The sequence below is a fragment of the Passer domesticus genome, chromosome 2, assembly GCF_036417665.1.
Source record: "Passer domesticus isolate bPasDom1 chromosome 2, bPasDom1.hap1, whole genome shotgun sequence".
Taxonomy (NCBI): domain Eukaryota; kingdom Metazoa; phylum Chordata; class Aves; order Passeriformes; family Passeridae; genus Passer; species Passer domesticus.
In genome coordinates this window covers 100395453-100416539 of record NC_087475.1, presented here as the reverse complement: position 1 = coordinate 100416539, position 21087 = coordinate 100395453, and the positions used below count along the sequence as shown (strand labels likewise).

At 42.9% G+C, this 21087-nt stretch overlaps 1 protein-coding gene across 1 annotated transcript in view; it reads right to left on the bottom strand.

Moving 5' to 3' along the window:
• CLCN1 (chloride voltage-gated channel 1) overlaps positions 1-21087 on the bottom strand; it is a 69016-nt gene that overhangs the window by 31494 nt on the left and 16435 nt on the right. The window lies entirely within an intron of this gene.

The window sequence follows — 21087 nt, the reverse complement described above, 5'->3', positions numbered from 1 at the left end:
GCTTACCAAGGACATTTCTTATACGGGTCTGCAGTAAACTGGGCAGTTGTGCTGTCTCGTCAAAATCTTAAGGGAGCTTGAAGAACCCTGGCTGTGCCCGTGTTTGTTTACCACATCCCCTGAAGAGCAGCTATCCCACCTCACTGTTTCAGAGTATAACTGGGGAAGGTGTGCATTTGAGAAGCAGAGAATAAGCCTCTTCTCCTTGCATGTCCTTCAGTGAACCAGGTTTAGCTTTACTTCGGACCAGGTAACCACGTGGTGCACTCCCCACCTGTGACAAGGTGACCCTGTGCTCCCTCCCCAGCGCAACATCTGCTTCTCTGAGATTTTCTGATTGGCAGCAGGAGGATGAGCCATGTTCTGATCAGCAAAATCAGACACTTGAGCTGGAGAATGACAGGACATATGATAGAGATAAAGCACTAACACACACTAAGGAGAATTTTCTATTTGACATTTCCTGCCTCCCCCTTTCAAGGTAACAAAAGAGATGTTCCTGTTCCCTTGAGATGAAATAGATACAGAGACTCACAGAAAGATTTACACTGGAAGGCACCTCTGGAGGTTTCTAGTCCAAGCCTCTGCTCACAGCCTGCAAACTCCAAAGCCAGGTAAGCCAGACTGGGCTGCTCAAGACCTTATCCAGGCAACTCCTAAACATCTACAGGAGTAGAAATTACCCAGCTTCTCTGAGCACCTGCTTCAGTGCTCTACCAATTAGTGTTTCAACATAACAAATGTGACTGAAGGCCCTAAGATTTTATTTATTTGTACAAATTCCTCAAGAGACATTTGAACCATGTGCTATAGCTCCCTTTGGAAATCCTAATGGATTTTTTTTCTTCACAGAACCCCTATCTATGCTTTTTAAAATCATCCTGTTCTAGAGATGGCTCACCTGCTGCCTCTTAAACAGATTGGTCCTGTCTGAACAGCTGAAAGTATTCTTCTATTAATCACTGTATTGGAAGCTACACAAATTTAATCGAATTATTGACCACATGATGACCAACACATTCTACGTAAATTAAGCAGAGTCTTTGCAGGGAATAATGGCCATGCTCTGACCCCGTTAAAACAGACAGGACAGTGAAACATCAGGCTGAAGTATTTCATCTACAGAATGCAATTCTACCTAGCAAACTGCTCTCTTTTTTTTTTACTGTGTTTTTTAGACAGAAATGCCAAATACTGTCAGATTTTAGACAAATCATCTTCACATCACCTCTCAGCCAGTGTTTCATTGCTGTTAAATGGTCATGAGAGATGGGTTTATGTCAAATACAACTTTAAACCCATGTCAAGTATGAGATTCAAATTAGAATCTTCCATCTGCCAGATGGAACAGCATGACAGTAAAATAGTATGAATGCTGAAAGTCCTCATATGGTATCTGAGTTCACTGCTTCTGCCTGGCTTTCAAATGGTACATTTGCGATATGGGAAAAAAAGGAGTTAGTCCACAGACATAAAAAAAAAGTTGCTGTCCTGGCAAACCAGGTAGTCTCAACGCATTTAAAGAATGTTTCACACATGTGCTTTGCTTCTCCAGGATTCTGGAAGTATCTAAAATGGTAGGAGATTGTGGAACAGAGAAAGAATCCAGAAATCAGAGGATGACCTTACAGCAAAATTGGGTTAGGCAAGAAACATCCACTCCACTAGAAGATGTAAAACTAAAAATATGACACAGTACGACTCTGACTGTTCCTTTTTCTGTTGCTTCCTCTCTAACACAGGGAACACAGGGTTTCTGAGCACGAGAAAAAATGAAGACAATTTTATAAGTTCTCAATTACCACCTAAGGGTTGAACCAAAAAAGGTACTATCATGCCTACTTGGCTAAATGCCGAGGGAGACCACCAAAATGGTGTGAAAGCAGCTGAAGGTGTAAACACCACTCAGGATAGATGGGAGGAACATACATCCCCCACCAAAAAAAAGCCCAAACAAACAAAACAATTCCAATAAACAAATCACAACTAAACCATCCAGGGAGAAAGCACAGCAAAGCAAATTTGTTTTCAGAGATGAAGCATTTGTCTATGCAAAAGATCTTTTGTCTTTCTGAAATTTGGGAAATTTCATTTTTTGAGTAACAGAGGAAAAGCTGCACAGAATCTCAGGGGAAAAAAATACATCACCATCTCAAGACTTTTCTGGGAGCTATTTTCTGAGGAGTCAGCACCTGTATGAAGCTGCCCTCCTCCCACAGTCCAAAGCCCAAGCTATTTCCCATGCCATTCAGACTGAACAATGCATTCCCCACAGAATACTCCAGTCCTGAAATCCCTTTCCCCAGCTCTGCCAGTTCATCCTGTCTATGATCTGCTGCTCCCAGCCACTGAGGCAGCCTTAGCCTGTACTTCCTTTCCCTCTCACTTCTTCCTTGTAGCCATCCTGCTATTCCTAAAATTATCTTCCTTAGGTGATTTTTTTTCCTGATGCATCACCAAGAAGAAGCCATGTCTGACCTCAAAGGTGAAACCTCCCCAAATGCACCACATATATAAATTTAAATGTAAAACATCTCAGTCAACTGCTTAGACATAGAGCTGATGAGGCGTATGTAAGGGACAGGGGACAGCAACAAAATAATAGTTGTTCCTGAAGAAAGGGTGGCAAAGGGGAAATCTAACAGCAGTGCCATTACCTAAAGGGAGAGAGGGGCTGGAGGGAAACATCAGAGCAAGATATATCAGAGGGGCACAGAGATGGGCAAAAGGGAAAAAGTACAGCTTGCAAGAAAGGAAAGCCCCTGCAAAGGAACACATGTCCCCATCCAGCCCCAACTGAGGGTAGTTCAGCACAGGAACAGGTGCCCAATGGGGCTGGGGAATCTTCAGTGTTGCAGATGTTCAGATGCCTGGAAAAGGCTCTTGACAATGGGAACTACCTTTGGAGGCAGCCCTGCTGTGAGTTGGGGCTTGGGCTGGAGGGCTCCAGAGGCCCTCCCACCACCTTCTCTCTGAGAGCCTGTTATTCTGTATTACTGCAATGCCTGATTTCTTACTGCACATCCCTCCCTCCACCCCCATCTGTGTATTGCTGAGTGAGCTCCCTGCTAGGAACACCCTTTCTATAGTCACAAATAACACAGCTTTTAAATACTTCACCAGCTGCAACTGCTTTTTCATGCAGAAATAAACCAATACAAAATCCTAGTGTGTAGGATAATGTATATTTTTATCAAGGCATATTACATAATCTATTACATATCGACTATCTGTTATATTAATTGTCAAAAATACATTATTATTATTATTATTATTATTATTATTATTATTATTATTATTATTATTATTATTATTATTATCCCACTATTAAGTTATTATCTACTAACCACTATATGTTTTTGACTATTAATTATCTGAAGGTCCAAGGCCAAGGACCAAGATTTCGCTATTCTGGGGCCTGTGTAAACCAAACCAAATCACATTTGGTACAACAGAAGACAACAGCTAGCAGAAAAAAAGAGCTCAGCAAAATTAAAATCTCTGTAAAATGTTTTTTCAGCTGACAGTGGGGAAAGAAATCTTAATGATTACTCTGTGTGAAAATGTATGAAAACATGTGCAAGGGGTTGTTTTTCATGCTGATTACATGATAATAAGTGTGCATGTTTGTACAAAGTACCCATGCATGTTTATAATTTATTTGCATGTGCACAAATGACCAGCAAAATAGCCACAGCAAACTTGGCCTAGCCAGAATATGCTTGCATGCAAAGTTCCATGATAAATTGACATGCACACGTATACATGACTGCTTATATAAAATATTTCTAGGACATATTTTTCGGTAAACTATAAATACAACTCTGGTTTTTAGATTGCAAATTGCCTTCACAAATGCATGCTTGCTTGGGGATGTTTCTGCCTGAAGATATGCATGGGAATAGGTTTGTTTGTACGTGAGATCATCTATCTGCATGCACTGGCCATCATGCCTCTGGAACTGAGCACAGAGACACTCTGGTTTCAGGGAGCAAGAGCACAGAGCTGGTGGTCTTGCCTCACTGTGTCATCTGTGCCTACTGGAGAGTGGTTTAAGGTGTCTGGCACTGGCATATCTGCTGGATCTGGGTGAGCTGGGATGTTTCTGTGCATGGATGTGCTGTGCTGGAGAAAGGGTTTGCATCTGGCAGCTCCCCACACCCCAGCTCACTCCTAGTTCATGGCACACATACACAAAGGTGTGTTTCCTTCACCCACCTCAGCTCTCCAGCCCCATTTTCGCCCCATGGGGCAGGTGTGACCCCAGTGGAGCTCAGCCTCAGGTGGGCACACACACCTCTCCACCCCATCCCACACCCTGTGCTCACCCTCTTAGCGTGGCTGCTGCAGCCAAAGCTCTGTCTTGTGTTGGTGTTAATAAAGCCTAAAATGCTCCAGTCACACCTCTGTCCATCTGGGCTGCTGCTTCAAATAAGCCAGTGGGTGGTTTTGGAAGACTTTAGTGAAAGAGACATGCAAGCGCTGAGATGTTATAGGCAGTTTCAGAAGACAAATTCTTGAATATGGCCATGGAGCTGATTCTCTGATCTTTGGCAGTGTGACACATAACTATCCTCACTGGGATGCTGATCTACTGGAAGAGATTTTCTTGGTGGCAAATATGGCTGTTTCCATATCAGTAAATCACATAAGTGTTTAGGAGACAATGCAATCTCCTTCATTCCTCAATCATTCGCCATCCATGTAAGAGGATTTGTATTCATTTAAGGAGAAACATCCACTTTATGGATTTCACATTCACAACCTCTCTTCCTCATAATTTGACTGGATTCTTCCTTGCACCAAACTGTCTTAGATCAGCTTAATCAGAACAGAGTGGTAGGAAATAAGACAACAGGACTCTGTTGTAAACCCTCCCCTTTGCAGGAGGCTGTCCCAAAAGAAGAGGGAGGCGAGGTACAGAACATAATGAACAAAAAGCCATAAGCAGAGTACTTCTATGTCCCAGACATTTTTCTGAACCAGTGCTTGTACAAACCAGAACAAGAGTCATGTCAAGCTTAAGGGTTAGAAAATCCCTTGCTTACAATTACACTAAGAGTTATCAAAAATACCAAAATACATGTACGGATCTATGACCATAGATCTATGAAGGGCTTTGAAGTCAGAGAAAAGTCACCAGAGAGCTTTACTTCACCTACACATCTGTACAGATACCCATATACATATATACATACATCACTGCTCTCTTTGGTTTCACTCACTCCTGTGCTTTACTCAATATCACTACACAGCTGAAGAAAGCTGCAGCTTCTCTTTGCTGTTACAAACACATTAATGCTCTGGTTAATTTTCCCCATCCCAGCTTGCCAATTCCAAGGCTCATTGCATCCATGGCAGGTGACAATAACCTCTGACTTGAATTACTGGAAGGATCCTTGGTGCAAGTACAGCCATGAATGCCAAAGCCTGACCCGGAGTCAGCAAGCGAAGGGGAGATTTGGTGGGACTGGGGATGGACAGGGATGTGTGTTCTGAGAGCCCCAGAACCTGTGTGATCCCAGGGAGACCTGTGCTGCCACAAACATGCCGTTGTCCAGCCCTACCTGTGGGTAGCTGAGCGAGTTCTCTGGGGAGTGCAGGTCGTCCCCTGTGGACCTGGCCTGGTGTCCGGCCTCCACGGGTATCCCGTAACGGGTGCATTTCTCAAAGCAGACATAGTTGTACTGTGGTGTGGCCTCCCACAAAGCTGGCTTCCAGCTGGCCACCTGCGTCTTGCTCTCTGAGCTCTCCATTCCTCCACTGCTCCTCACGCTTCTCTGTAACTGACTTGCTGCTCTGGGCCTCACCTAGAAGCACCTCGTGTTCTGGCAGAGAACATGGCCTCTGCATTCTCTGCTTGTCCCTCCTTTCTCTCTCTCCTCAGACCACTCTAACTTGTCCTGTTCCTGCACTCTCTTTCTCTCTGCCCCTCCTCCTCCTCCTCCTCCTTGTGCCTCTCTCACTTTCTTCCCTTCCTGCCCAAAGGGTTCAACTATATTTATAGCAACCTTTCTCTGCCACATGATTCCCTAGTGCCGTGTCTGATCTCAGCAAAAGGCAATAACTCTGCTGGGATTGAATATCAGGTGTGAGTAAGAGGGGAACTCCTGAAGGAGAGGGAGGGGGCAAGGGGAAGGTGGTGGTGTGACAGACAGAGCTACAAGCACAGAGACAGAAAGCAGACAGGAGGAAGCAGAAATTATTATCCAGGATATGTCTTCTTTCACAGCTCCCCATCCCACACACTCTCTGCAACGAGAACAAAGGTCAGTGGCCTTCCTTATTTTCTCCCCACATACCAGCTGCCCTAAAGACTGAGCAACAATCATAAAGAAGCCAGCAGCTATGGTGAGATGGAACAAGATGGGTGTTCACTCAGTGTCCCAAGACAATTTTTCTAAGCACACAGTTCACAGCAGCAAGCCCTAATGGAAAAGTCTGGCATCCCTGTAAACTGCTGAACATTACAGTCTAATCTCAGCCTTCCCACGTGTTCTTATGGGGAATACTTTGCACTTCAAAGCATGTCACCAAACTGGTCTGTGTGTACCCAAATATAGGTGTATTTAATTCTTCTTGATGCTCACTTTTCCACAGACTAGAGCATTCAACAGCTTCTCGTCTCCACTCTGCCACTTGTTTCTCAGCCAGGGAGAGAAGCAACAAGCTCAGCCAACACCAGTGAGCTACCAGCCAGCAACAGGAATGAGAAGCATGTGAAAACAACTTGGCCTAGAGACATCTCCCAGTACTGTCAGTGTGCTGCCTGGAACCATATTTCTTCTGAGGGCTATTAATTAGGGAGGAGCAGAGAGTTCAAGGTCTCAGAAACTGTACACAAGAAAAAAAGACCTCACATGACAAGCTACTCATACTAAGAGATTTGCAGGCAGGATGGGGTAGAGAGAAGGGCAAAACACCCTTTTTTGGGCCCAGAACAGTGATTTCATTATTTCATTTTGCAGACTCCTGTAAAACATTTCTTCTTTTGGTTTTTTTTTTTAGTCTGCATGGTCCTCAAGAGTAAGGTAGAAAAAAGTCTCCATGTGGAAGACACACTTAATTTCTTGCACAAACCACCTTCTCCATGTTCCTGCTAAGATATGGATATCCATTAACAGTAATATCCACATGGATAAGGTTAGTGTGTACAACCTACAACTGGTATCAGGCCAGGCAAGCACTGAATATTTACAAAAGCAATATTAGTGCTGCCCCAAAATTTACAGGCTCTCCTGTTTCATTCTCAGCAGCACTCACTTTACTGTCAACAAGCACTATTTTCTGGAGGAAGACTGTGCCCCATAGGCAGGACAAAATTTGAAATGAATCACCTTAAAGAAGAGTTTCTAAGTGACTGTGTCTAGGAAATCAGAGAAAAACATTTGGTTACCCTCACAAGTTACCATCAAAAGGGCATTAATTGCTCCCAATCTATTGAGATACTTTTGGTAGGCCATTGTCATTATGGCTTATATAAAAAATTATGCATAGATACTATATAGTGTATAAAATATAAAAAACTGTCTAAAATATAAGGTACATCATGCATAGGAAGACTAAAAACTGAACACAATAGAGCCCAGCAAACATCAAAGCTGTAATACATCACCAGATCTTCATCCACTATTATATGTACTGGAGAACACTCATCAGAGCCACTGAAGAAAACTAATGAGAACCTCTACCCAAAAGCGCACTCTTCTAGCTCTTGTTTTTCAAGAAGCACGAGAATGGCACATTAGAAATTGCTGCAGTATAAAAATGAATCCTCTGCTACCAGCTAATCAAATTCTACTGCTTTCTTGCATTATACTGCTGTGGAATTTCCATTGGAAACAACGATATAATAATAGCCCAAAATAGGACAAATTCTACCCTGAAAGGCTTTTTCCAAGAACTGTCCAAGACTCTCAGCTTCCAAACTGGCCCTGGCCTCTTTCACCTCATCAATAAAAGCATGAAGGACCCCAAGGCCAACCAAGTGACTCCGGATGCTACTTGAAGAAGAAACCTCTGTTAGCCTCACAAGGAAGACACCCTACAAACATCCTGAGCCCTCACTCGTACTTCCCACAGTGTAACACACCTCAGCCAGTGCATGGCAGTGCTGCAACTACACAGCTGATCCTGAGCAATCACTGTGTGCATGGTGGCACCTATGTACTAGGGAAGACCCACCTCACCTGTAGCTAAGGACCTCATGCTCAACTAATTCCCACTTCTCATCAAACAGCATCTCTGCCTCTAGTCTCTGTACCCAGATACTGTCTAACAAGGAAACAACTGAGAACTGAAATTCATAATTTCAGTGCATGACAAAATACATGCAATCTGTAGTGATACTGGATTTATGTCACAATATTTCCTGTGTCCTGAACACTAATTTTACCATGCTACTGAGCTTAAAAGTCAGCCTATTTCTCCTTGCAGGTGAGAGTGCTTTGTCAGCTCTCTGGAAATTATTAACAATTCTTGCTATTTCACAAGATACCAATAATCTCTGTCACAGCCTCCAGCCTCACTGACACTACCTTAGTTAAATCCAAAGCAGCTACTATCAACTTGTATTTGCTCTGAGATTTCAATTTGCTTCTATTTCACTCTCACAAGAACTTGTAGACCCATCAGCTTGTCCACTTTTTCCATCTGGCACAGCTGACCTAAAGAAAATTATAGTTCTGGCTTTACTCATCATCTTTTCCATGTTTTCAGATCTGCAGATATAAACCTAAACAAAGAATACAGAAAACACTCTGAAAAAAATCTGCCTTTCTGCACTGCTGCTGCCCAGCTACTGATGTCAAATCTCCCCTATCACTCTTCATGTAATCTCCTGCCACAACTCTTCTTTCTATATTTTCTTTATTGTCTCTCTGTCCTCCTTTCTATTTCCCAGGCCTTGCACTGCACTTCCACCAGGACTCACAATGGAGCACTGCTCTTGCTTCAGAGATTACCAGCAGATTCAGGAGATTAACACAGAGCTGGAAGAAGATGAAAAATAAGAGGAAGTTGTCATGACCATCTTGCACTAGTTACAAACACAGATGACCTATACATGGATTGACCCCTCAGGTGCACCTAAGCCTCTTGAAAAGGCTCACAAAAGTTTCTAGACCTCCCCATAGCATGCAAGAGGAAAGTTACATGACCTGCTCATACACCTTTTTTTTTCCTTTGCACATTACAGGCCTAGTGGGACTCCAAAGTGTATTTCAAGAAACCATGTTTGTGATGAAAATACAGCTACAGTCCAAATTAGGGTATTAAATGACAATAAAGAAAATAATAGAAGCTGGAAGAACTGTCAGCCAAGATGGATCTCTTGTCCAATCAGGCTTCTATTTTTCTCCCTCCTCTTCTCAGTTGTCTCTCAGGTCTCCCTTTCTCTGCATTTATTTATTTCCCCCGAATGCTTTTCAGGATGCAGAAATACAATTCATAGCCTTCCCATCCTAATGCCTTGATAGTGAAAGCTCTGAGAGGCTGGTGGGGACGGGGGTAAGGATGACTGAAGACTCACACTTCTCCCATGGTCTGGTCCCAAGAGATTTATTACCTGAAACAATCCAAGTGCTATTTATCAGCAGTGACAATCTGAATGTTCCCTATGCCCTGCCCACACAATTATCAGACATCATACCAACTTCTGAGGCTTCTGTTTATGCTAGAGCTTTTTTTTGTTTGTTCTGTAGCAGGTTCATCCTGAAAGATCTAGACCACCTCATGACTTCACTGTACACAAGCTTTACAGCCCACCAGCAGACGGCAGCCTCCTCTGGAGTGAAACACCACATCTATTTTTTCAACCCTGCATACACAGACATTATAGCAGATGGTGATGCAGAGCCCTCTGCCACCCCAGACTGACAGGAGTGGACTTTGCTGAGGCAGAGTTATTGTTACATAGAACCCTGCATGCAGATTAGTGAAAGTAATTTAAGAACAAAGGAAAAATAACATTATGTGCTAAAGAAAGCCCAGCCCAAGAGATCCGCAAGTCTGTAAAGAAGATAATAGAAAAGACAGTCTACAGGACAAAAGAAACTGTAAAGATGAAGAAGGGATTTTTAAAGGAGGAAGAGGAGAAAGGTGATGACAGGATGACTACTTAACACTAACACAGTCTGTAAGAGAGAAACACAGAGGCAATAAGAGACAAAGCACCGGACGGCATCAGGGGATGAGAATCTGGACAGGAAGATACAGCAAGCGTATTTTGATTCAAGCAATACCTTTAGATGGAGAAAAAAAGAGTGAAAAGGCAGGAAAAATACTTCAATAGATGTCAGATGAGGCAGTGACTTCTAGATGAGTACAAAGGTCTTGACTAGGACATTTTATTAGACCAGATAACCATGGAGGCTTCAAAGAGCTACAGGAGGCAATTTGAGCTTTGGGAGAGAAAGAATGCTGTGAAAAGAGCTAGGATGAGGGAGGGAGACTGGAAGAAAAGACAGCTTTTATAGTAAAAGAAAGAAATAGATCATGGACCAAGGCTTGAACAGCAGCAAAAGATAGAAATTTAAGCTGTGCAGGGGCACATAGTAAACCAGGCTGGATATGGGGAGACAATGACAGAGAACTCTCAAAGGACACTTGAAAGAAGGGTTGAGTTCACAGCAAAAAAAAAAAAAGAAAAAGACCAGAAAGTTTAAGGGCTTTCATCATGGAGAAATAACATGATAATATGATGATATTCAAGTGGACATGTACTGACTAATACTAGACTGAGTAGAGCAGAATCGACAGAAACAGGGCAGATTTTGAGAATCATCAGCTTTTGATAACTCAAGAAGAAAGAGGCAGAATGGAGAAGAAAATCTCACAACTGGCAACAGTTGTGATGCCAGGAACACAAGGACATGAAGGAGCCATTGAAGTAGATGTTGGAATAGAGGAATTTGGAAGGAAATTTGAACAGATCAGGATAGGGCAGGATGGCAGTGCAGTATGACATGATATGACAATATGATATACCATGACTTGGCAAAAACCAAATGAGTTTTAAAGGGGCAGGGTTATGTCCCAGTTCCAGAAACAACGTGACTGTGGCAGTCTGCACAGAGCACTACATCCATGTTGGTGACACCATCTAAGGTAAATTGTTAACTCAAGGTTGTCTTGTCCTACATTACAATGTGGTCACAGGTTGAAACTGAGACCAAAAATAACAACAGAGAGACTTAAACCCAGCAATAAGAACAAGACAGAAAGTCAGATGAAAGAGAAGACAGCAATGTTTGATTTTATAAATGGATCCAAACTCATTCAGAACTTTAAAGCGAATCTGACTGTCCTGGTGAGCTCTCAGGTAAACACCATCAGGCTTCAAAACTCAAAAGAGAACAGCATCTACTAGAATAAAAATAAGAGTATTTGATTATTTTAAATAGAGAAAACTTCAAGCATGGAAGTCAGAAAGAAATAAATATATAGTCTACACACAAATCTCCTTCACCTACTATGACCTTGATTGCAATTAAGTTGATGACCTTCTGAGCTGCTAAAATTTTGTGCTTACACTCTATTGCCTAGGAGATTGTTTCCACATCTCCACAGCTTGGATGCCTCCTCCCTTACAGCTGCCCCTTCTAAAATTGCAGCCCTCAATTCCCTTGGTAATTCTCTACCCTACAGCACCCCGTAGCTTCTATTAAATAATTTATTCTTTTCATCTGCCAAAAGGCTTTCCAAATGAAGAGGTGTATTACTGGTGGGGCAGAAAAGTGAATGTCTTGCCTTAGGATAAACCAAGAACAAATCAAATAGGCACAGTGCACATGCAAGTACCAAAAGAAGAAAAAAAAATTATTAAAAAGTAATATTGGACTGCTGAGAAGGAGAAAACTTTTTGTAACTGGATTGTGCATCCAAAAGCAGCTAAAGCCATTGACAACCAGCAGGCAGTCAATTAACTGACTGAAGTAGATTCAGTGGATTTCTTATTTTCTAGGAGAATAACTTTTGCATCACAAATATTCTCTGATGTAGTCAGCTTGAAGATGTTTTTAGCAGAAAGGACCAAGGAACATCTAGGAAATACAGACTTTTCTCTAATGATCAAAACTTATCAAGGATACATCTAAACTAGTGAATTTGTTATTATTCCAGCACACAGAACTTGTACCTTGTGCCTTTATTCCCCTTCTCCCTGTGGATTTCTTGTTGAAAAAAACAGGTAAAATGAATAATTGCCTGTTAGATCTGTTAGTCATGCCATGACACACAGCCTGACCAACACCACGAGGGTGGAAAGAAAGTGCAGAGATACGCTGTGCAGAGCTGGCCAGCCACGGGCTCCTGGGTTTGAATTGGATTTGGCTAATTTCAAGTGGAGAATGATGATTCTTACATAAAATGTGACAAACTATGAAGACGTGTGGCCATAGTTGAAAGGTTTAGGAGGAGGAACTGGCTTGTGAAGGGAAAATTTTTGGCAAAGTTTCAAGGACAGGTTTGTAGTGTGCATGAGCTGAGGTTGGTGAAGAAGAAGGAACCATGAGTATGGACAGAGTACCTGCAGGAGGCCATGGCTAGGATTAGAGGTATGCAAGAAAAACAATTTCTTTTTCCTGATATATGTTCCACTTTCAAATGCCTGAAAAGTAATTTAATTGAAGCCCTATGATCTATAGATCTCTATGAGATTGATCAACTTGCCTAGTTTAGGGCACTTGAGGAGCAGACTGGTTGAAAAAGACAGTCCTAATTTTTTTATGTACTGGAACTAGTGATCAAGAAACTTGATGCAAGGCAAAAATTAATTTTCAGCCATCTCAGCTCTTCATTCCTGCTGATGCATGGCCATCTGAATGTCAGTAAAGAAGGGATCAGGAATACAACTAGAAATGAGAAAAGGGACTGACTTTTCTGATTGCAACAGAGCCCTAATCCACCATAAAAATTTTCTCAGTAACATTTGGCTCTTGCTTACATTTCAGACTCTTGACATGGTTAGAGCAAATGCTATGAACTACTTGCATGAGCCATGGTTGCTAAGTACAAGTTGTTGGCAGCACTGGCTTGTCCTGTCCCATCTCAGACAACTGAGATACAGGATGTCAATAGAAGGGTTGTAGCACAGATGTGTTACCACTACCATTGAAGATTTTTAAAATATACCTATTTACTAGGGCAGTTGTAAATCCTGCCAAGTTTTGACTAAGCTTCTCTTTTCCTTCTCTTTCCCCTATCTAAATGCAGATACCCATACAAAAACACCTAACCTTCCAGCACAGCAGGGGTCTTGCCTGTTTTCCATGAAACAATCCCTGATGGTAATATGAGATAAAGACTCAGATAAACAGAGGAAAGGTAATATTTCTCTTGGCAGCCTGAATAATAAATCCATCCCAAATGAGGGCAAAGAAATTCCCCTGCAGCAATAACCTTTGCTGTTATCACTGGCTGCTGATACAGGGATGACAGTGAGAGTCAGCATGACATTCACTGGACTCCCTCCCTCTTCTATCTTCTAGCCCCTTGCTTTGACTTGCCGGAAGGTGCTGGGGGAAGGCAAGAAGAACTGCATCAAGCACGTGCATCCAGGTTGAAATAATGGGCTACTCTTTGGCATGAAAGCTGCAAAAAGTCTTTTCTACGTCAGGCATTATGAACTAGAGCTGCTGCACACCTAAATTGGCAAGAGCCAATTTAGATTGTCACAAGGGGGAAAACGTTGCAAAAAGTCCACCAGGACCATGAGGGGATACAATCTCCAAATGCCAAAGAGACAGGTAGCTTAGTATATTAAGCCCAGGACAAGATAAATCAGCAGAAGAAAGTGCAGGACATTCCCCATAAATGGCATTTTGTCCCGGGGCTGACATGTAATGTCCATGACATCTAAAAATATTAAACCTGGAACAGGAGTCCAGGAGGGGGCTATAGGATGACACAGGAAACTATTGACCAAGGTCAGGATTGGTGGAGAGATAATGGGCCAATGAAGAAGAACATGCTGAGAATAAATGGTGGAAACTGTTTACTTTCACTTATGTTGGGAGCTGCAATTAGTTCTACAATCTGATAAACTCCAACTGTTCAGGAGAAATTAAATATTTTTGGATGCCATGTTTGTTCAAGACCATTGCTCACAGTCCTGCTCTTGCATTATTAGGTGTTCAGAATCAGGAACAATGCCTAAGAGTACTTGTGGTAACTTGTTCAAGCACTGCCCTTGGTCTGGGGTGTATATCAACTTTTTCCTGTCTATATCAGAGCCAGATTCTATTCCACCTTACATCTATAGTATATTTTGAAAGGAATGAGTCAGTAACAAAAAAAAGTAGAGATGGACTTTATGAAATGTTTCAAATCCCACTCACTCTGCTGGGTTTTCTTGCATCAGGAAGAGAGTTGTTGCTCTCTGACAGGTGCATTGGCTAGGCTGGGGACATTTACTTAGGAGGAGAAGGACAGAAATGCCCCAGACCACTGGTTCTTGGGCACCATGAGGACCATGAGCTCACAAAAGTCTGTAGGCTCCTCAGACCCATCATGCTGACAGAAAAGATATGCCACTAGCTGAAGACTCATTGCTCTGGGAAGAAGATGCAGGTGACCCTTGCTCAGGCAGCTTTCAACCTGATCTTCATCAAAGAGGAAGGGAATGCAGAGGGTATTGCTGTGGTGCTTCCCTGTACCACAGGGACCACAGTTCTGGCTACAGAACTTGCTGGTAGAAAGCACAGCTGGTCCCATGGCACCACCACTGCCACCAACAGGTTCCTTACCCCTTTTCCTTCTCCCTCCAAATAAAACTGCTCCAAATGCCATCATTAAATCCCATGGGAAGGAGATTAGGTCTCTGTAGGGGCAAGATAATCTCCTTGCTCTGGGCAGGAGGGTTCTCCATTGTCTTACTGCAGGAGATCTTCACCAATCAAATTGTACTTTGTGGTAGAACCACTTGAACAGACATGTCTGTCTATACAATTTCATACTGAATTTTGCCACACTGATCATTACAGTCCTGTCCTCTCTTGACCTATAGTCTTGTCTGCTGGGGAACATCATCATTGCTCTGGATCAGCTGCTGAGCATTCAGATCTGCTTAGGAGTGCATTAACGTCTTAAATATCTGTGTTCTGATACAAGCTCTGAAACATCATTTTTATCAAGATGCCTTCCTCCACAGTCCACAGTCCATCCACAGGAGGGTCTGGACACAGCTTTGAATTTTTCTTACTGAGCTGCATTGGAAATAAGACGCAGATATCACTGAGAACACCCTCCAACCCAATAATAAGCATATCACCTGCATCCTGGCAGGGGACAGCACTCATGTGAAGAGTCCGAAGCAGACTAAGGGACTGAGGCCTTTTTGTGTGGACCTGTTCTCTTTAGATACCAATCTGGTATCCTTCAGTCACCTTCATGTCTTCCGAAAATGTTTCACTTTTTGAACGCTTCTCTTAACAGATTAAAAAGCTTCTTTGTTTTAATGTGGCTTTCCATTTGATCCATTCTAGTTAGTATTTTGACCCTTGTTGTTTCTACGGGGTATTGACAACAAGTGCACCACAAGCACATTGTGGTCACCATGAAGTAAGTAGTGGTTTCAGCTAAGAAGCTGAATCGTGGCACATCAGGTTCAGCTAAAATACTGTTATGGAATCAGTTGTCAGTAGCAAAAAATCATCTGATGATGATTGTTCATTCTCTTTAGAGAAGATCCATTTACTACAGAACCAAACACACTGATCTGGAAAAGTGGAAAGAAGAAGAGAGAAGGCTACACATACAAAAAAGAGTTGGGTTGGAAGTGGAAACCACTAGAGGTTTTGAGAGTGAAAAAATTTTGTGGAAGGATTTGGAAAGAGTATCTTAGCATATTCTGTTAATCCACTACACTATTATTATTACATGGCATTCAAGTAGTTTCCCCCAGAGATGGAACAGCAAAAGAGAATAAAGGTAACATATGGCAGCTCAGGGCTAGAACTAATGGGGAATGAGGAGTCCCATGGGGATGGGCTACTCCTTGTAGGTATTCTGACTCTTTCTGAGGCTTGCATTGGGAGGCTACTAGTGGAGCAAGATACTGTACCTGAGCTCTGCACAGAAAAGGCTGCCTGTCACAATGTCACCTGCCTAATCAAAGCCAGTTATGCATCAGGCCTTGACCTTCTTAGTCTCCTTTGTTCCACATTTCCAGACGAAGTGTCAAGTCTAGTCTTTTCTCTTCTGGTATGAGGCAGTTATAAGGAAAAAAAAAAAATTATTTTCTAGGGTCATGGCATAAGAGTAGTTGGTACTGCTTTTGAAATACAGCTGGGTTAAAGAAGAGAGAACACACAGAGATTCAAGATTTTTCAGCTCTGGCCTGAACCATTACAGATGTCTCAGAACTGAGTGGCATGAAGAAAGGATGGGATTCCCTTCCTTGCACCAGCTCTGATATGTCTGTCTGAGCATTGTGAAAGGTAAACTGATGGAAAACACTCATGTCTTCATGCAGTTAAGTGCTCAGAGTCATGCTCTGAGTGAGTTCACTGCAGGTCAGGGAAGCAGCATTTAAGAACAAAGCTGTTCGGGTGGCTGTCAGTAGATCATGTCAGCTAAAATGTACATGCTCACATGCAGCACTAAAACACATGTGTAGGCAAGAGAACTTTGCTTAACCCTGGCTTCATCTTCCCAAGAGTAAGATTTCCATGAATCTCTGGAATAAAGTTCCTACACCATGCTGTTTCTTCTGCCACTACCCTGTTGCATAGCTGCCATGTGTTTAATCCTGCTTTTGCCTTTCCCATTCCTGGAAAACTTAGGTGAACCTACAGCTCTTTTGCCCTTTGAACCTGGAGCATTATGGACTTCAAACTAATGGAAATGAGGTTTCCAACATGCCCCATTTCTATATGGAATTGGAACTAAAAGCAGCCTGCCCTCAGTACCATGTCCCCTACAGTTGATAAGAAACTTGATACCAAGCAGAATTAATATCAAATACCTCCCTGGTCTGGATAAGGGCTCACAGGGTGCTAGAAAGCTATTCAGAGGAATAAAACCAGACTGACTGAAGAATTGTACAGGGCTTTAACAGAATGACTGAGCAATAAAATTACAGATGAAAAGTCACAATAAATCTGAAGTGATTAAGGAGGAACAGACATTCTAGCTTTATATACACAAGAGCTGTTCAACTATGCAAGCTCTCAGTATGTAAGAATAAGATCTTGGGGTTACACTGAATGATCATAATGATCTCTTTAGCATTTATTTAGAACTATGATTAAGAAATAGGATAATAATACCTAATTAAATACAATGTGCAAGTACATCTGAGTAATGTTTGCTTTCTGTTTCCCCTAGTCTCAAAAAGCATACAGTAGAACTGGGAGAGTTTCAGAGGATGGTCAAATTATGGCATAGCTGCTGTATGAGAAACAGTTGAATGGACTAGAACCTCCTGGGCTGGAAAGGACAATGAGGTCTGGAAAATATTGAGCGGTATGAAGAAAATAAACTGAGAAGGTTAATTTGGCTGTGTCTCAGGAAGTAGGGTTTTGTTCTACTGAAGTCAAACTCCTTGGAATTTAGATGCAGGCAAACAGTTTTAATTTGCTTTTCTGAATAGAAGTAAATGCCAGTTTTGTGTGAGTCATTTAACAACAAGGGTAGATAAAAGAGTTCGGTACAGACAAAGAATTAAAAATACATTCTGTGTCATATTTAGAAGACAATAATCTTGTAGACCAGTAGGTAATTTGCACTGCTGTTCCTCTGAGTACTTAAGTTAATCACAGAATTACAGAATATTTGAGCTTTGGATGGGACACCTGCTGTCTTGTCCAATACCATGTTCAAGCTGTGTCAGCAGGAGAAAGTTGACTTGGGCTGTGTCCAGACAGCTTTTGGATGTCTCCAAGCATGCAACAATCACTCCAGGCAAACCTGTGGCAGTGCTCAGTCATGCAAAAGCCTCTTTCTTTATGTCTAGACAGAAATTCCTGTATTTCAATTTGCGCCCATTCCATCCTGTCTTGTGGCTGGACTCTGCTGAGAAGAGAATGGCTCCACCATCTTCAGTCTTCCATCAGATAATAAGACCTCCCATGAGCCTTTGCTGAACAATCCCAGCTCTTTCAGCCTTTCCTCAGATGTGAGATGCTCCTGTCCTTTCATCATCACTCTGGCCTTTTGCAGAACCCTCTCCAGTAACTCCATGGGTTTTATGAACTGGGGAGCTCAGACTTGGGCACAGGTTTAGGCTCACCACAGCTAAGCAGAAGGATGTGCTGCTGATCACAACCTTTGGAGCCCTGCAGTTCATTCAGTTTTCAATCCACTCCAAGGTCCACTTGTCCAGCCTGTATTTAATCAGCTTACTACGAGGATGAAGTGGGAGACAAAAGCATTGCCAAAATAAATAAAGATAACCATAATCTAAAATAAAGATAAACATAATCCACTGCTCTTCCTTCATCCGCTTGGCTGTCTCATCTGATTACTGAACTGTAGGTTGGTTAAATGTGATTTTCCCTTCACAGTTCCATGCTGGCCACTCCCAATCATCTTTCTGTCCTTCATGTGTTTGGAAATGGTTCCCAAGATGAGTTACTCTATCGCCTTTATGGGCATTGAGCTGAAGTGGGTCAGCACGCAGTTTGCTGGACTTCTTGCTCCTTTTGAAGATAGGAGTGTTTTCTTCCTATCCTCAGTTACCACTCTGAATCCCTATGACCTTTGAAAGATCAATGAGATTGACCAACTCCCTCATGCTGGTAGGTGCATCCCATCGGGTTCCACTGACATCTGTGCATACCCAGTTTGTTTAAATGTTCTCTGACCTCATCCTCCTCCAGTGAGGGTCATTGCTCTCCATCATCTTCTTTAGAATCAATTTGCCTTGATTCTTAAAAGAGGGCCCGTGTTTTCCATTGCCTTAATTTTGCTGCTGATACACCTGTAGAAGCCTTTCTTGTTGTCCTTCATGTCCCTTACCAGATTAAACTCCAGATAAGCTTTGGTTTTCTTATCTTCATCCTTTAACACATGGATGATGTCCCTAGATTCCTCCCAGGTCACCTGTCTGAGTTTAGTCAGGACCTCCTTCCTAAATTATGTAGGCCTCCAGCTGCCTTTGCTTGATTTCCTGCTCAGAAGGATGGATCATTCCTGAGCTTGGAAGACATGATCCCTGTACAACAACCAGCTCTCTCATAGCCCTCTTCCCTTCAGGGCCATTTCTTATGGGATTCTTCCAAGAAGATCCCTGAAGTCAAAGACTTCTCTCCTGAACTCAAGGATTGAGCCCTCCTTCCTTCTCAGGTCCAGAAGCTGTCCTGGATGTTCAGGACATCCTGAACATCCTCCTGTGTAAGTATCAGGTCCAGCAGAGCACCTCCTCTTGATGTCTCTTTGATTATCTTGTTATGAATTTGTTGGCAATGCACTTCAGAAGCCTCCTGGATTGCTTGTGCCCTGCTCTTACTGCTGCAGTAGGTTTGCTTCCAGGGACTAAGAACATTACCTCTTCCAATGGTCTGAAGAAAGCATCATCTAATTCTGAAATCTGTTTGCAGGTCTGAGGTCAGTTCTGGGCTGACCACACACTCAAAAATGTATAGTTATTTTTCTGTAGCTGTTAAAAGCAGTGTGTTCCTCCTCACAGTTAAGTACTTTGTCAGTCTGTGTGGCTGGTCTTCAGGCAAATGCTCTTCTCTTCAGTGCCCCAGTAGAGATGTGGGTAACTCGAAGCCTCAGGATATAGACATCCATATTCACTCTAGTAGTTTACATGTAGTCAAAGGATATGTGTGCTAGACTATGCACAGGTAAGACTAGTTGGACAAACTTCTGTAGCAGGCACAAGGCCTGCACGGCCTCCTTGGCGGTCAGAGGCCTGAGCTAGGAAATACCAAAGTCAGCATGACTAAGGCTTTAGAAGCCCCTCTCTTCCGCCTTTCGGACCCTGTTATCTCCCTGTATATCCATAGGTCACTTTTCCCTTGACCCTTACTATTGGACAGTTTTCAAAACCCCTGTAGGGTATAAAAACCCCTAACTCTGCCCGGTTCGGGAGAGGAGAGCTGTCACTGGACCCTTCGCGGAGACCCGAATAAAAGAACCCTGCGGAACCCATACAGCACTTCTCCCTCTCTCTCTGTGTCTGCTGCGGCGGCGGTACCGAGGGCACCAGGCATGCTGAAAGAGCTGAAATCACTGAAGAGCTGACTGCAAATCACTATCGCTTGCCTGGGTTGCCTGAGCCCCCCCGCTGAGCTATCCTGGCCCCCCGCTGAGCTATCCTGACCGGCCGGCATTCCCCGCTGGGCTTCTGCCCTGAGGGTAATAGCCCAACCATAGCTGGCGCACCGAACATAGCAGACGCCCGAACAGCGAGGGGCCCCTGGGCCAACATCTGAACCGCCACGATATCCTGGCCGCGGAACTGAATGCCGGACCTGCCATCTCAGAGGAGCAGCATTTCTTCGTGAAATTGTCACTGCCTCCGCTCGCCAGAGATCCTGGAAGGAGAAGCTCTTCGTTTTAGAAGGACTCTTCTGGACAGGAGGTCAGCCGACCCGCACCCCGACACCTGGGCATGCGAGTGTCCGTGGAGGCTGACGAGCAGACGACCCCCAGCAGAACTTTGACCCACAACAGGCTGAAAAAGTGTAAGTTTAACACAGCCTTTCTTGCGCGCAAAATATTTTTTCCTTGGGTCCTTTTTTTTTTTTTTTTTCTTTTTTTTTCTCTTTTTTCTGCTGGTGGGGACTGAAAACATGGGATCAAAGCTTAGTACATTTAAGTGATCCCAGAACGAGAGAGATTTATATTCACTAATCCTAGAAATCCTATCTTCTAACAACTTTTCTTTTTCTAAAGGTAACCTTTCAAAAACTAACCTGAAAAAATTTATAAAGTGGATTCTCTGCCACTTCCCAGACACTAATACACAGACTATCACCTTAGACTCCTTTTGGGATACAATTGGGAACACGATATATAAGTTTCAAACTAACCAAGACTTTTCTGTAACCCGGTTTTTACCTATGTTTCACGCTATCACTAAAGCTGTAGAAAAAACTAACAAAAAGATAGTAACTTCAGGGCTAACTTCTGTCGAAG